This window comes from Dendropsophus ebraccatus, chromosome 7 (assembly GCF_027789765.1).
Source record: "Dendropsophus ebraccatus isolate aDenEbr1 chromosome 7, aDenEbr1.pat, whole genome shotgun sequence".
In the NCBI taxonomy this organism is placed as follows: Eukaryota; Metazoa; Chordata; class Amphibia; order Anura; family Hylidae; genus Dendropsophus; species Dendropsophus ebraccatus.
In genome coordinates, this window is record NC_091460.1 from 75,278,730 (window position 1) to 75,294,059 (window position 15,330).

Here is a 15,330-nt window from a genome sequence, read left to right on the forward strand (position 1 = left end):
TTTACTATCTTTCCAGCCCCCCATCCCCTGCTCATCCTGGATTTTTACATTTTGCAGGAGTTCTCCTTTAAGCTGACTATAGGCAGAACTAAAATACATATATATATATATATATATGCTGTATATATATATATATGAACCTGTTGGTAATGGCGGGTTCAGTTTCTGATCTCATGTATATTGTGGACTTTCAGTTCCTTCCTAATGTCAGATGGTGGAGAAATAGGAATTAAACAAGTTGAAGGGCCCATTTTTGTAAAATAGAAACTGGTGTAAACTGTCCATAGCAACCAATCATACGAGTATAGTCATACGAGTCAAGTTCTTTCATGTGTTTTAGTTATCTTAGCTTCTGGGACTTTACTCTCATGTCACATATCTTGGTCCCATCGAGGAACCTGCTGAATAGAAGGAGTCAGGAATGTCCGGAATGGGAGATGTCATGGAAATAAATTAGGGCTTCCACAGACAGCCATCATTTGAATCGGTGATGCCCTATTTTGGGTGGTCCGAAGAAGAATAAAAGCATATGCACAAAAGGTAGCATATTAATCAATACTTTGTTAGGCTATGTTCACACAACATCAAAAATAGAGAAAAGGCAGCCGATTTTGTTATTTTAAAAAACGTCCGTTATTGCCGCGATTTACCTGCTGTAATGGCAATGCATTGAAGTCAATGGGAAGACGGACGCCCAATGCACACAATGCATTAAATAACGGACGTTTTTGCCGTGGACGTCAAAATAATAAACATGATCATTATTTTCGGGTGTCTTTTGCAAACAGCGGACGTTTTTTATTAGTTGTTCACACACAGTTTTTCTTTTGTCACCATTCTTTCTCAGTTTTTACTATTAAATTCAATGGACTTTTCAATTAAGCCGCACCCAAAGGCCAATTAGTAACCCAAACTAGAATAATGTGCAAACAGTCACTGCACTAATGGGAGGTCAGACAGCTGAATGATGTCCGTTATGTTAGACTCAAAATGACGGGCGTCATTTTAAACGGAGTTAAAAAAACGTTGAGTGAACATAGCCTTAAGAAAATCCCTATACCAAAAATACTAAACAGGAGCAGAAAAACTAGGGAGACAAGCCCTGAATACTACCAATCATTAAAGCACCTAAAAAGTCACATACTAATCCCACTTTAGTCCAAGCTGGGATATCTCAAACAATCTGGCCCTAGATGAAATCACATGAGATAACACCCAGAAAAAAATGAAAAAAATGAAGCCACGAAAAGAAAAACAAAAAATATGAAAAAGTACTCAGCGTTCACCATGTGACTTTTTAAGTGTTTTAATGTTTGGTAGTATTCAGGGCTTGTCTCCCTAATTTTAGTATTTAATATTTAGTTTAGTATTTTTTGCTTAGGGATTTACTTAATGAAGTATTGGTTCATGTGCTACCTTTTTTTACATATGCTTTTTTCTTAGTTGGGTCATTTGATACTATGTATGCATTGGTTTATCAGATATTTATGGATGGTGCCTGCGTTCTTCTTTTGGTATACTTATTTTGGGTGGTAACTCCACTGTTATGTCTGGGATGTTACATGACGTTCTTAGCATGTCTAGTGGTATATAGAAATATTTCTGAATGTGGGTGAACCATATTAATGGTGTTGCCAATTGGCATGTGGTAATTTTTCTCTTTGATAATGCCACTTTACACTTAATGTCTTGGCATTATACACTAAATCACAATTATATGTGATTTGTTGCCTAGGGGGGGCATCTGGATTATTGTTCACATGTGGATCATTATACATCTTTTTTTAGATGTACTGTACATAATAAAGGTTATATTTTAAGATTATGGGGCTTTTCCTTTCGTGAGTTATATATTATGTGTAGAGCCAGCTTAAGAGTTACGGGAAAAAAAAGTTGAAGGAAGAAATGGAAAACAAGAACTGCCAAAGGGCTCTGAAAGTATGTAAAAAGACAGTGTTAGGGAAGGTCCCCACACTGAAGGTCTGCTGCTGATTTTCTGTAACTGACCTGCTGCAGATCTGCAGCGAATCCACAGTGTGTCAACCTATCAATAGTCTTTGTAGCCTTTTTCTTTAAGGTTCCATGGATGCTTCGGAATGAAAGATATATAGTTAAAGGGGTACTCCAGGAAAAATTCACTTCTTCCCTATCCACACGATTGGGGAAATGTAGGAGATCCCAGGGGGTCCGACCCCTGAACCCCCACCCCCACGGCGATCTCCATATGCCTCCGTTTCTCATGTGCCGACCCAGGGCTCTACTCATAACAGAGCCTGTGGGGTCCGATTTGCAGATCTCCTACTTTTCCCCTATCCTGTAAACAAGGGAAAAATGAATTTTTCCCGGAATACCCCATTAAGTGTAGATCAACCCAGTAGGGTTGAACTTGATAGACTCTTTTTTCAACCATATCAACTATGTAACTATGAAAACATATCTTCAAATCCATAGAGGTACATTAGGGTAACTATATCTGTAGCTGTTATAGAAACCAAGAGGTTAAAGTGGTAGTCCAGGGAGTAGAAGATGGCTGAAGCTCTTCTGCTCCCTTAGCTTCTGAGATTCCACACCTTGGAAATAACCCTTTCAAGATGTGCAGGAGCAGGGCTAAGTCCCGATCATTGCATGTAGTGCCTGCACATAATATCAAATAGCTGTACAGTGTCCCTGATATTGTGGAGACACTGTGCAGCTATTGGACATAGCGTGCAGGCAATTTTCGCCCACACACAATGATCACGAGGTCAAAGGTATGTAAATAAACAAGACTTTATATCCAGATACAGAACATTCTTACCATCAGACAGTGCTAACAAATATGGAGGATGATACCCAACATACATTTTGGCTGTTCTTTTATGTTAAATGTCTGAATTCCTTTCAAAGTAAATTAATAAACTAAAAACACACAGTAGTGTATGCCATATAGATTTCGTTTACTGTTGTTAGAAAAGTTCCTGGGTCCTATGTGTGGCAACCGAAACAGCAAACATTACGGCTTCAACATGGGAATGTCCAAAAGCAGCTCTACTCTATTGGGGCAATAGTAAGTGAGGTGGTGGTGGTGGGTGTACAAGAATATGTTCACATATGGAAAATGTGTTTTGAAGAGCTTTGTACAAATAAATGTATTCTTCCATATTGGAAATCAATTCAAGGACTTTTTTTTTCTAAAGGAAATAGTTAAAATAGGTAATCAAACGAAAGAGGACTACACAACCTGCAGGATGTTCCCTAGCTAGGTAATCCAGATATTTATACTCTTTTAATGGTTTTCCCTGAAGTCCACAAATAAATTACAGACAGGGATTCATGAGAAAGTGACCCGGTCTTCGTGCATACAACTATTTACAGACTTCTATACACTTCTGTATGATACAGAACACTGATTTGTACATTATTCTTCTATAAAGTTAATGATATTGCATATAAATGATAGCCTGGGACGTGATTCATTTTGTTAACATCAGATGGTTAAGTGCGCTGATTAAAATAAATGATCCCCTTGCTAGCCATGTGCTAAGTTTCACAGAGGAGTTAGTGTTTTGATTTTCAGGTCAGGACAAAAAATTAGTTTGTCTCTTCCAAAAGTCTAGCCAAGAATAGAGCTAATGATAGAACAGATGCTTGGCACAGTCCATGGCTGGCATCAGAATATGAAGACCAGAAGTAGCTTATCTGCATAATTTATAGGCGGTTAGTAAAGCAAATAGTATTAGTGAAACATAGGTAATTAAATTGGTAGTTACACAGTACAAAATACTCCATACAGCAAACTAGTTATCACTAAAGATGAGCCTAACTCAAGCATGCCCAAGTCCAATCATTCAGCATTTGAAAACCAGTCGCTGAAGAAGTTGGATACAGACCTAGGGAGTCCAGGAACACGTCGATACACCTTCAGGCTGGGTTCACACACAGTATATTTCAGGCAGTATTTGGTCCTCATGTCAGGTCCTCATAGCAACCAAAACCAGGAGTGGATTGAAAGCACAGAAAGGCTATGTCAACATAATGTTGTAATTAAGTGGATGCATTTAATTAGCATTTAATGGCAAATATTTGCTGTTATCTTAGAACAACGGCTGTTATATTGAAATAATGGCCGTTATTTACTGTTATATGGCGGCCATCCACTCAATTTCAACATTGTGTGAACATGGCCTTTCTGTGTTTTTAATCCACTCCTGGTTTTGGTTGCAATATGAGGACCTGACATGAGGACCAAATACTGCCTGAAATATACTGTGTGTGAACCCAGCCTTAGGCTGTATCCATGTTTTCCAGGCAGCCTGGAGGCTGTATCCAACTTCTTCAGCCACTGGTATATAAAAGCAGAACAATCAGACTTGAATTGCGTTCATCTCTAGTTATCATATGTCTCATTAAAAAATTCCACCAAATAAAATTAAGAATGTCTGTCTCAGACAGTAAAACAATGTTTTCCTTATAAACAATATCACTAGAGTGGATTTCCCAAGCCCAAGGGAATCACTTTCATCGGGATAACTCTCACTTTTTTATCATCATTTTTATCATTCTTTGAGAAAGAGAGAAGAGATAGAAGAGGGGGAGAGAGAGAGAGGAAAGAAAGATAGAGAGATGGTAGGTGGGACAGAGCCAGTTGCAATTTCCATGAGCTTGTCAGATTCATACCTCCGGAAACTTACTGAATGTCCCCAGTTGATGAAGGTGGAGAGGGGCTTCCAGGGGGTGTAGAAATGGAAGGTAACCATTGGGTAGTACTGCGACTGAAGCCAAGGCTTTCAGATTTTCAGGACAGAGTCATGAGTCCTATTGGACCAGCTAGATAACTCTTCAAATCGGCACGTTGGTTAACCTTCCCTACCGACTCTGACACAGATGAAGGGTTGGTCTGCTCCTATTTTAACGGTATGAGGGCCTTTGCAGCCGTCAAAAAATGCAGGACCACCATGTGCTTGGGCAACTTTTAACACATGCTGTACTGTGGTTTTTTACTCCTCTTCAAAGTCTAGGAACAGAAAAGTACAATAACCAGCAATACAGCAAATTAGCCACAGACATGATATGATATCTTTGAGTTCCTTTAAGTACAAAGCTAAGGGGCTATGGGGGCCTTTATACCAAGAGTGTCTTCACTTGTTCAGGTTTTTAACCCCTAAAAACAGTTGAACATTGTACTGATACTGCATTTTTCCATAAAATATGCTGGGAAACCAAATTAAAAATTATTTGGGAGGTGAAATTAAAGAAAAAGTTATTTTTCAAATTTCATGTGGGTTTCATGTTACAATAGGCAATTTATACAACCTTTATTTTTTTAACTACTAACTGCTAAAAATGTATGTACTTCTATTCTGCTCTATTCTGATTTTTATAACGCTTTTATTGTTTGGTCTATAGGGCTGTGTGAGGTGTCTTTTTTGTACCATTATCTGTAGTTTTTATTGGTACCACACTTATATGTGACTTTTCGATCACTTTTTATTCAATTCAATGTGATGTGATCAAAAATCAGCAATTTTGTACTTTTGTGTTTGCCATGTGCAGTGATAGCAAATGTGTAAATTTTTTTTTTTTTTTTTTTTTGAAGATAGGAAAGGGGGGGGGGAGTGAGTTAGACTTTTATTATGGAATGGATATCTATACAGTGGTTTGCAATAAATTTGAATATCAACAATTTTTTTTTTTTTTTTACAGTAAATTAATTCAAAAGGTGACCTCATATAGTCTATAGAGTCATTACATACAGAGTGAACTTTTACAAGCGTTTATTTCTGTTAAAGTTAATGATTATGGGTTACAGCCAAGAAAAACCCAAAAGTCATTATTTCAGAAAATTAGAATATTATATAAAACCAACAAAAAAAAATGTTTTTGACACAGAAATGTCGACCAAATGAAAAGTCTGTACAGTAAATGCCCTCAATACTTGGTCGGGGCACCTTTTGCATAATGCTGTCATCAATGCGGCGTGGCATGGAGGTCATCAGCTGATGGCACTGCAGAGGTGGTATTGAAGCCCAGGTTGCTTTGATAGCGGCCTTCAGCTCGTCTGCATTGTTGGGTCTGGTGTCTTTCATCTTCCTCTTCACAATACCCCATAAAATCCCTATGGGGTTAAGGTCTGGCGAGTTTGCTGGCCAATCACAGTGATGCTGTGGTTAGTAAACCAGGTATTGGTACTTTTGGCAGTGTGGACAGGTGCCAAATCCTGCTGGAACATCAAAAGAAAATTTCCAAAGAAAATGCTAAATTTACTTTCATCTGAAAACAGCACCTTGGACCACTGATTAACAGTCCAGTTCTTTTCCTTGGCCCAGATTAAACGCTTCTAGCGTTGTTTATTGGTCAGGAGTGGCTTGACACATGGCAGCAGTCCACTCTTTGTGAATCTCTTATAAATTTTTGAATGGCATTTTCATTACAATCCTGTTAAGACTGTGGTTTTCCCGGTTGCTTGTGCACCTTTTTCTACCACACTTTCTCCTTCCACTCAACTTTCCATTAATATGCTTTGATACAGCACTCTGAGAACAGCCAGCTTCTTTAGCAATGAACTTTTGTGGCTTACCCTCCTTGTGGAGTGTGTGAATGATTGCCTTCTGGTCAAGTCAGTAATCTTCCCCATGATTGTGTTGCATACTGAACTAGACTGAAGGGACCTTTTATAACACTTAGGAAGCCACTGCAGGTGTTTTGCGTTAATTATTCAAATTTTCTGAAATACTGACTTTGGGGTTTTTCTTGGCTTTAATCCATAATCATCAACTTATAGACTCATCAACTTATAGAATATATGAGATCACTTTTTGAATTGAAAAAAAAAAATAATATTCTATATTGTTGCAAACCACTGTGTGTGGATATCTATATATAAAAATATAATTTTTTTTTTACACACTAGGGAACTCCTATGAGCAATAACATGATTCCATGTCCCATTGCATCTGTACTTGACTGCTTCAGGCTGCCTGAGGCAATTGCTGGATCAAGGACCACAGTGGGACAAAGAAGAAACTATGTGCAGTCAGTATAACAGATCGGTTTGCTGCCATGGGATTGCAGCGAGCCAATCCTTCCTGGACCATCAAGGAAGGCATTTAAATGCCATTTAAATGCCACTGTCAATTTTGACAGCAGCAATTAAATGGTTAAGTAGCTTGCACAGAGGATCACTGTATACTGGCCACTAGAGGCAGTCCCTAGCTACCGATAGCAACCAGAGGCCGTCTGTATACCCCCACAACCCAACTGTATGTGATTACTGCGGTTATGAATACATAACAAGGAACAGATCATATAAAGGAATGACTGAGACTTCTCCTTTTTTCAGAGCCTTTCCTGGCATTATATTAAAATTAATTAACCTGAATGTGTGAACATACCCTAAGGGGCTGCTTCACACAGCAAGGATTATTTCGGCATGTAGTTTACAGCAAATCTCACACTTTGATCACAGGTACAGATAAAGCACAAATGTCAATTCTTTGATCGGAGGACAGCGGAGGCGTGCGAGCCCTCCCATAGACACACTGTTTGACACTAAGGCAGGCGGGATTGCACGGTGGAGAGCTCCGCTGATTTTACTCAGTGTGAACATCCCCTAATTCCAGTATGTTTGGGGGTGTGGGGGCACACTGGAGAAATGGAAAGTTTTACCCTTCTTCCATGTTTCAGTACAGCATCTAGGCTCGGCTGACAAACACTGCTGAAGAATACTGCAGGCTATTACATGGATACAGAAAAGCACCTGTAGCACCAGGCAGTATTTCCAGAGCAGCGAGCAGTCACACAGACATCAGACCAGGAGAAGTGCAGAACACTTCATGAGTTCTGCTCGATGTGTAAAGGCATTCTGATGGTTTATAATGTAACCCTAAAGCTGCATATAAATACAGAGTGCTGTATTATTCTTGTCTTCTAAACACTTCGTCTATGTATATATGAAGAGATGCAATATGAATATTGAATATTCCAGCTTGGGGCTGTGATGTCAGAAGATGTTGGAATCGTAGCCTAAACAATGGCTGGTGTCAGAGACAGGATAGAGCTTGGCATCGGAAATAATCTTATTGTTCAAAAATAGCAACTGGATATACCCTACATGTATGCTGTAACTCTTCGATGAAAGAGGCACGAAAACAGCCGAGCTTATAGTATCTATTTAACAGAGAGTTTCTACAAGCAGCATACGTGGCATGGAACTTGTTGGTTGGTCCGCCATAGATCAGACATTTAGGTCATATATTTTTACTATTAACAAAAAAGCAACATGTGAAGGATTATCATCCACAGTAATAGAATATCCAATATGCATTACTGTGCAAAGGTTTTAGACAGTGTGGTAAAAATGCTTTCAAAAATAGAAGTTTTAATAATTATTTTATTAAAGTGATTGAACAGTAGGGAATCGGAATTGATACTAGAGCTGACTGCCTTTAGCCTTCAATTCTTTTACGGGTGCATTCACACGTACAGCAGATTTGACGGTGCAGATTTGATGCTGTGTTCAGTTATTTAGATCAAATCTGCTGCGGATCCACAGTGGAAAACAGAAAATCCGCTGTGATACGGTGTGTGTGAAGCTACCCTACGTGCTCACACACAGTTCTGGGAGGAATTCAGCAGTTATGTACAGTATATCATAAATATTATTTATAATTTCCCCTAGAGAACACAGCCGTCCTCAGTAGCAAGTGAAATGATGACAACTTCATATGATCAGTCTGCCATGGACTAATGCTATATGCTATGTAAGGCATGTATATAACTAAAACAATAGTATTGTAAAATAACAACTAAATGTTAGATATTTAAGGGTTACCCTTATTAATAGTAATGCATAGGAAATGAACATATACATATAATTGGGTAAAACTGTCCCAATATGAGGTATCCAGGTAATGAATAATAATATTTTTTTAATGAATATATTCACTTGTATTTCTAATTACTGTAATAGCTATGGGGGAGCTTACTGATTTTATGCCACTGTCTATCTTCTATGTGCACAATAAATACAACAGTGACATCTAGAGGCAGGAAGAAGCTAGCACCCTTATGAACTAGTGAAAGAAAAAGTGCCATTGTGTAGTATGTATGATTCTAAATATACACTAAAGTTTAAGTATCCCAAAGCTCCAATCTTGATATATGGCATATACAGTATAAGGCTATGCTCACACTACGTAAAGGTATGGCCGTTGTTGCCAGTGGCAATAACGGCTGTACTCTGTATGGTGTGGAACAGTGCCTATTCTTGTATGGTATCCCATGCAGCGCCGCAAAGAACTGACATGTCAGTTTTCTGCGCCCGCAATTCAGTGTATAGCGGCCGCAGAAAGACCTGTCAGTTCACACAATGAAGCGAGCGGCTCCGGCCGCTTGCTTCATTGTGTGCTATGAGGGTTCTGATGTGGGCGCGCAGTGATGCACCCGCATCAGAACACTGTGGCCGGAAAGATCACCCGGCCGGTACTTTGCATGTAGTGTGAACATAGCCTAAGGTTGTGTGAGAACTTATTTAGAGTGACTCTCAGAGATGGCCCTTATTAACCCCTTCAAGACAGAGCCCATTGATGCACGGATGTCTGGGTCAATTTAATGCAATGTTCCTCCCCGCCTTCTAAGAGCCATAGTGCTTTTATTTTTCCACCTATGGGGCTGGTTGGAGTGTAATTTTTTGCACCATGATCTCTAGTTTTTATTAATATCATACTTTTGTAACAGAAAAATTTTGATTGCTTGATTGCAATTCTGGTGTTTTGTTATGTTTTTTCATTTATGTGGTTCACCGTGCGGAACCAATAATGTGATATTTTAATAGATCAGACAATTCCACATGCTATTATGTATAATATGTTTATTTTATATATATATATATATATATATATATATATATATATATATACTGTATTTTTTTTATTTTAATAATGGACAAGGAGGTATATTAAACTTTTATTGGGGGGGTTATAAGTAACTTTTTTTTATTACACTTTTTTTCACTTTAAAACATGCAATCAATAGATTGCATATACTGATCTATAGCATATGCATAGATCAGTGTTATCGGCAATCTATGCATAGAGCCTGCCTGAGAGCAGACTTTATACATGAAATGCCAATCCAACAGGACGGAGGTAAGTGACTTACCCCCACCCATCGGTACAAGCAATTGGGACCCCCGTAGCATGGCTGCGGGGGTCCCGATCACTCAGTGACAGGAGCTTGTCCTGTCATGAGTACCTAAAACGCTGCGATCGCTGTAGATCGCAGCGTTTAAGGGGTTAATGACAAGCAGCTGCCTGTCATTATGCTGGGCTCCCCGGACACTGATGTGTGCGGGGCCACTCTCACTGCAGCGGTCCCGCACACATCTAGAGCCCCTTCAGTCAAGAATGTATATATACTGTACATTCCTACTGCACGGGGTATGTGCAGTAGGATTGTATATCTACATATTGCTGACGCAAAGGGGTTAAAGAGCAATATTTGTCTGCTGGTTATGTGTCTTTTTCTTCTTAGTAGTAGTTTATTTGCTTGGCAAAAATGCTTTCAAGGCTCTGATAACAAGGTAGAACAATAATATGTGATTGACAGCCAATCTCAAGAGACAGAGCTGCAGTGTAAAGCATGGAGGAGGACAGGGCAGCAGCTTTGCTTAGCTAACACAAAACGAAGCAGCTACTCTGGGAACGCTGTTTATAGCTGTAAACCCATCAAGCATATTATTTATCATAATTTCTATGAATAACAAGGGATTTATTATTGCTGACATCAGCTAAAATGTGCTGCTGTCAATTGGTCACTGTCAATAAAATATACACGATGACGGGAACTACACACTGGTTAGATTGGTCCTTGCCTTTCTTTTTCCCATGACATTTCTATTTGACTTTGATATTTGTGTGTGTTTCCTGCCTTTCCTGTAAAAGGTACAAGAAGTCTGGTCACAAGGGAACCTCATAGCGGACATCAGTTGTTGTGACTTAATACTATTGTTTCCTCCGTCTTTTCTCACCCTCCTGTAAAAATCCATTTCCCTTTTTCTCATGAATGATGGGAATCCGTGAGTTCTAAAATATCTTTTCTTGGTGACAGGTCCTATAATGTGCCCATTATAGATCGTGCCATTGTCTGAGGGCATCACCTTTTATAAATAGGATAAATCATTCTATGCGTTTCATCGTTATTAGAACAGTGGGAGCGATTTTCTGTTTTGTATTTATTACCAATTTTTAATGCTGCTAAACAAAAGCAAATGACATTCCGCTTTTTCGTTTCTACATTTCTATAATTTTTTCTGTTTTTTTTTTTTTTTTTACATAATATGATTTTTTCAAAACGGTGAAAAAAGAGAATACACAGGAAGTATATTAATACAAGACTAATCACGCCAAATACAAAGCAAGTGCTGACGGCTGGCGCTCGCTTACTTAATTGTGCCGTGTGATACGGCCCTTAGAGTCTTCAAATGCACTAGTGCCACTCTTTGGGCAGGATTCTGGCATAGACATATTAGTACATTTGGGACCCTGAGTGTAGAATAGGCCCAAAAATATGTTTGTTAGGTTTGGAGCCTTAAACTATGTTGGTTTTAGGCTGAAAACACATTTTTTTTTTTTTTGCAGTTTTTGTGCCAAAACCAGAAGTGGATCAAACAGAAAAGAGATATACAAGTCCTCCCTTTATATTTCCCATCCCATTTGAATCCACTACTGGTTTTGGCACAAAAACTGCATTGGTATTTTCCAAAAAAAATGTTGTGTGTGTTTCCAGCCATAGGAACAAACATCATGGCCATATCCAATAATTAGTAGAGAATGGAAGAAAAAAAAAAGAAAGAGAGAGAGAAAGGAAAGATAAAGGGGGCATGGGAATTGTGTGATAATTTTAAAAGTAATTATAGTAATTAATGAAAATATAATTGTAATAATAATTATAAAATTAATTACTGAAACTTGCGGTGCTACGCTGTTTAACAGCTCCAATTAACCTCTATGGGCGATACATAAAGGGGGAGATTTATCAAACATTTACTGGGATGGTTAACATGTAATAATACTAATCATTTTTAATTTTAGCACCTCTAAAAGGGGTTGTCTTATCAGGGACAATCTTTCTTACAGTGCAGCCTAAACCACTGCCAGTCAGGTACATCCAGTGCAGCCACTTTTAGGGAAAACAAATATTCCAAGCGGAACCCCTGCTGGGGACTCCCGCCTGCCTCAGTGTCCCAATGTAATCTGTTGTGCGCCTCTGCTCTCTGTTCAAAGAATTGACATGTCGAGTGCCTACTTTCCTTAGTGTGAACGCACGCTAAGGCCCCGTTTACACTGAGCAAGAATGTCAGAATTCCGCAGCGGAGCGCTCCACCGCAGAATCCTGCCGTGCTCAGTGTGCCGCTTTGAGTGAATGAAAGGGCACGCGCTCCTCTGCTGTCGCCGCTCACCGCTTAAAGAAATGACATGTCATTTCTTTGAGCGGAGGGGGGAGAAAGCGGACGCGCGCGCCCTCTCCTTTACTCACAGCGAGACACGGAGCAAGGAGCGCTCCGCCGCAGAATTCCGACGTTTTTGCTCAGTGTGAACGGGGCCTTACAGGGGAAATGGTGACCATCCAGATAAATAGCTGTCGATTTAAAATGTCAGTGTCAATATAATTTTCTAAATCTAAATCAACAGTAGAAGTGAAATAAAGCAAGTTTGCATTTATCCAGGTCCAGTCTCCTGAAGGCAGCTTTTAAGACTTGTGCTGGTTAAAAAAAAAAAAAAGAGACTAAATACATGAAGTCCCAGCCAGTACAGAGAGTCACGGCATCAATCAGATGACTATTCTTGTTCAATAGGGCTTGTGAGCAGAACTAACCCGGCATGGGAACATTCATAGTTACCCAATCTACATTCCTCTAAAAAGGCAAGATGAAAGGTAATGAAATATGTAACTACTTTTCAACTATTGAAGAGACATGGTGCTCGTCATAACATAGCATTGTCTCATGAACAGGGGTGCTTACTCCATGAAGATGAGGTGACCACACATAGAACTCCAATAGAGTTCTATTGAGCTTTACTGCACACTATGGTAGTAGCATAGCAGTAACATAGGACACCTAGGAAAAGCCTTACAAAAGAAAAGAAACTTCTTCCCCTTTAATTGTAAGGATGGGTTTACTTTTTCTGTAATGTGTCTGTATTCTAAACCTTCCATTATCAGGTTTAACATATACAGTACATTGTATCTTTCTCACAAAATAAAAAATGACCGTAGCCTTGCTTTTCCCAGAGTAGTCTGAAATAAGGAGATACACTCTTTGTCAGGACGCTGCTCCATGCAGTCAGCTAGGCAGGACTACTTGAGATGTTGGAACAGAATTTGTCATTTTTGGCACGGTGCTGTGTTCAGGGTGTGTGGTATCTCCACCTCTGGAAACAGTACATTTCAACAACAAATTGGGAAGAAAAACATGCATTCCTTACAGTTATATGAAAAAAAAATTCTTAAGAACAGAAATGAGCTAGACTGGTCACATGACCCAAGCTTTTAGCATTATACATCCATACACGTGTAATAATAATTATAGAGACAACAGAGGTTCTAGAGCTATTACAAATATTATACATATTCTATAATTCAATATTCAGGCACAAAAGTTCCCATATCTACTGATCGGAGAAAATTTATAAAGTTTAATAAATTACATTCAGATTATCCTGTAGCCTGTGTTTTCGGGGATACAATTGGGCAATGCTGGCAACTCCAAGGGGCGAGAAGGTGGAAGTCCACCTGGTGGTGTATCCAGCTATATACTGTATTTTCTGCATAGCAGCATTATACAAGGCACCGTCCTCTGTCTCCGATATATGTCTCTCCCTACACGTTTCTAGGAGAAATACCAGAGGAACAGCACAAAACAGAGTTCTGATAACAGACACTTCGAAATTTTTATTTTAAAGTGTACCTGTCATTTAATTATTATTTTTTTTTTGCAGAAATCAATAGTACAGGTGATTCTAGTAAACTTTGTAATTGGGTTTATTAACCCAAAAATGCATTTTTATCATGAAAAAGCAGTTTAAAGTTCTTTCCCCCTGTCTTCATTGTTCTCAATGGAGAGGGGAGAGATGAGGCACCAAAACAGGACAACAAAGAGTTAATTTACAGCTACATCAATGGGCTATCTCCTCTTAAGTCAGCACTGACCTCTCTGACTTCTGAATACTGGCTTTCACACAGGTCCCGCTGTGTAATCCTTTGTTCTCTGCTGCCGACTAATCTCCCTCCTCCCCTCTCCATAGAACAGAAAGGGGCACAATTGATGCAACAAGACAAAATTTCCTGATAATGAGCAGTGAATCGAAGAGAGGAGGTAGGAAGGGACCTGGGGAAAGGCTTTTTGAATGCAGATATTGGCACATTCGCCTAATAAACCCAAGTACAAATTGATTTCTGGAAAAAAAAAATGAGAGCTCTTTAAAGCGTAACTGTCATTTTTTTTTTATTGCAGAAATCAGTAGTAGAAGCGATTTTAAGAAACTCTGTAATAGGTTTCATCAGCCAAAAAAGCCTCCTTCTGTACTCAAGAAGCAATCTCCCAGCCTCCCCCCCTGACTTCTTATCTGTGCATTATCAGGCAAACACGTCTTCATTACAGAGAAGCCAGTGAAGACGGATTCTGCTCTCTCCATTGTAAGCCTATGAAGGGGGGAGGGGCCGAGGGAGATGAGGGAGCAGGAAGAGGTGACATGAAGGTCGGCTGTTGGTAGACTCTCTGGGCACCTAAACCGCTAAATTCAAGTGTCAGAAAGGTCAGTGCTTATCTATGAACTTACTGAGAGAAGATTGCAGGGTGTTGTGCTTTGCAGAAATCCTCCGTGCTCAGTCACTCCTAACAGCCCCTCCCCTCTCCATAGCCACATAATGGAGACAGAAATCCTGCTTCATTTGATGTGAGGGGGGAGGCTGGGAGATTGCTTTTTCAGTCCAGAAGGAAACTCTTTTAGTACAAAAAACCTATTACAGAGTTTCTTTAAATCGCTTGTACTGTTGATATTTAATGTTTTTTAAAAAATGGCCCTAAAATGACAGTTACGCTTTAAAGAGAAAATAGGCATTTGCTAAAACTGACATTTCAGGAATGTTCCAGACAAAACAAGGGTGATCCAGCACTCCATTAGAACCTAGTAGAAATATCAGGAAGGAGATGAAGTTGTAATAGCTATATACCTGTACTTTAGGAAACAAACATCTACATTTGGGACCTGAATTAACTGTTTCTGTTTAGCTAATGTAATACATATCTAGTGTTATCTTACAGTATATGTTCATAAGACCTTCTATTACTAC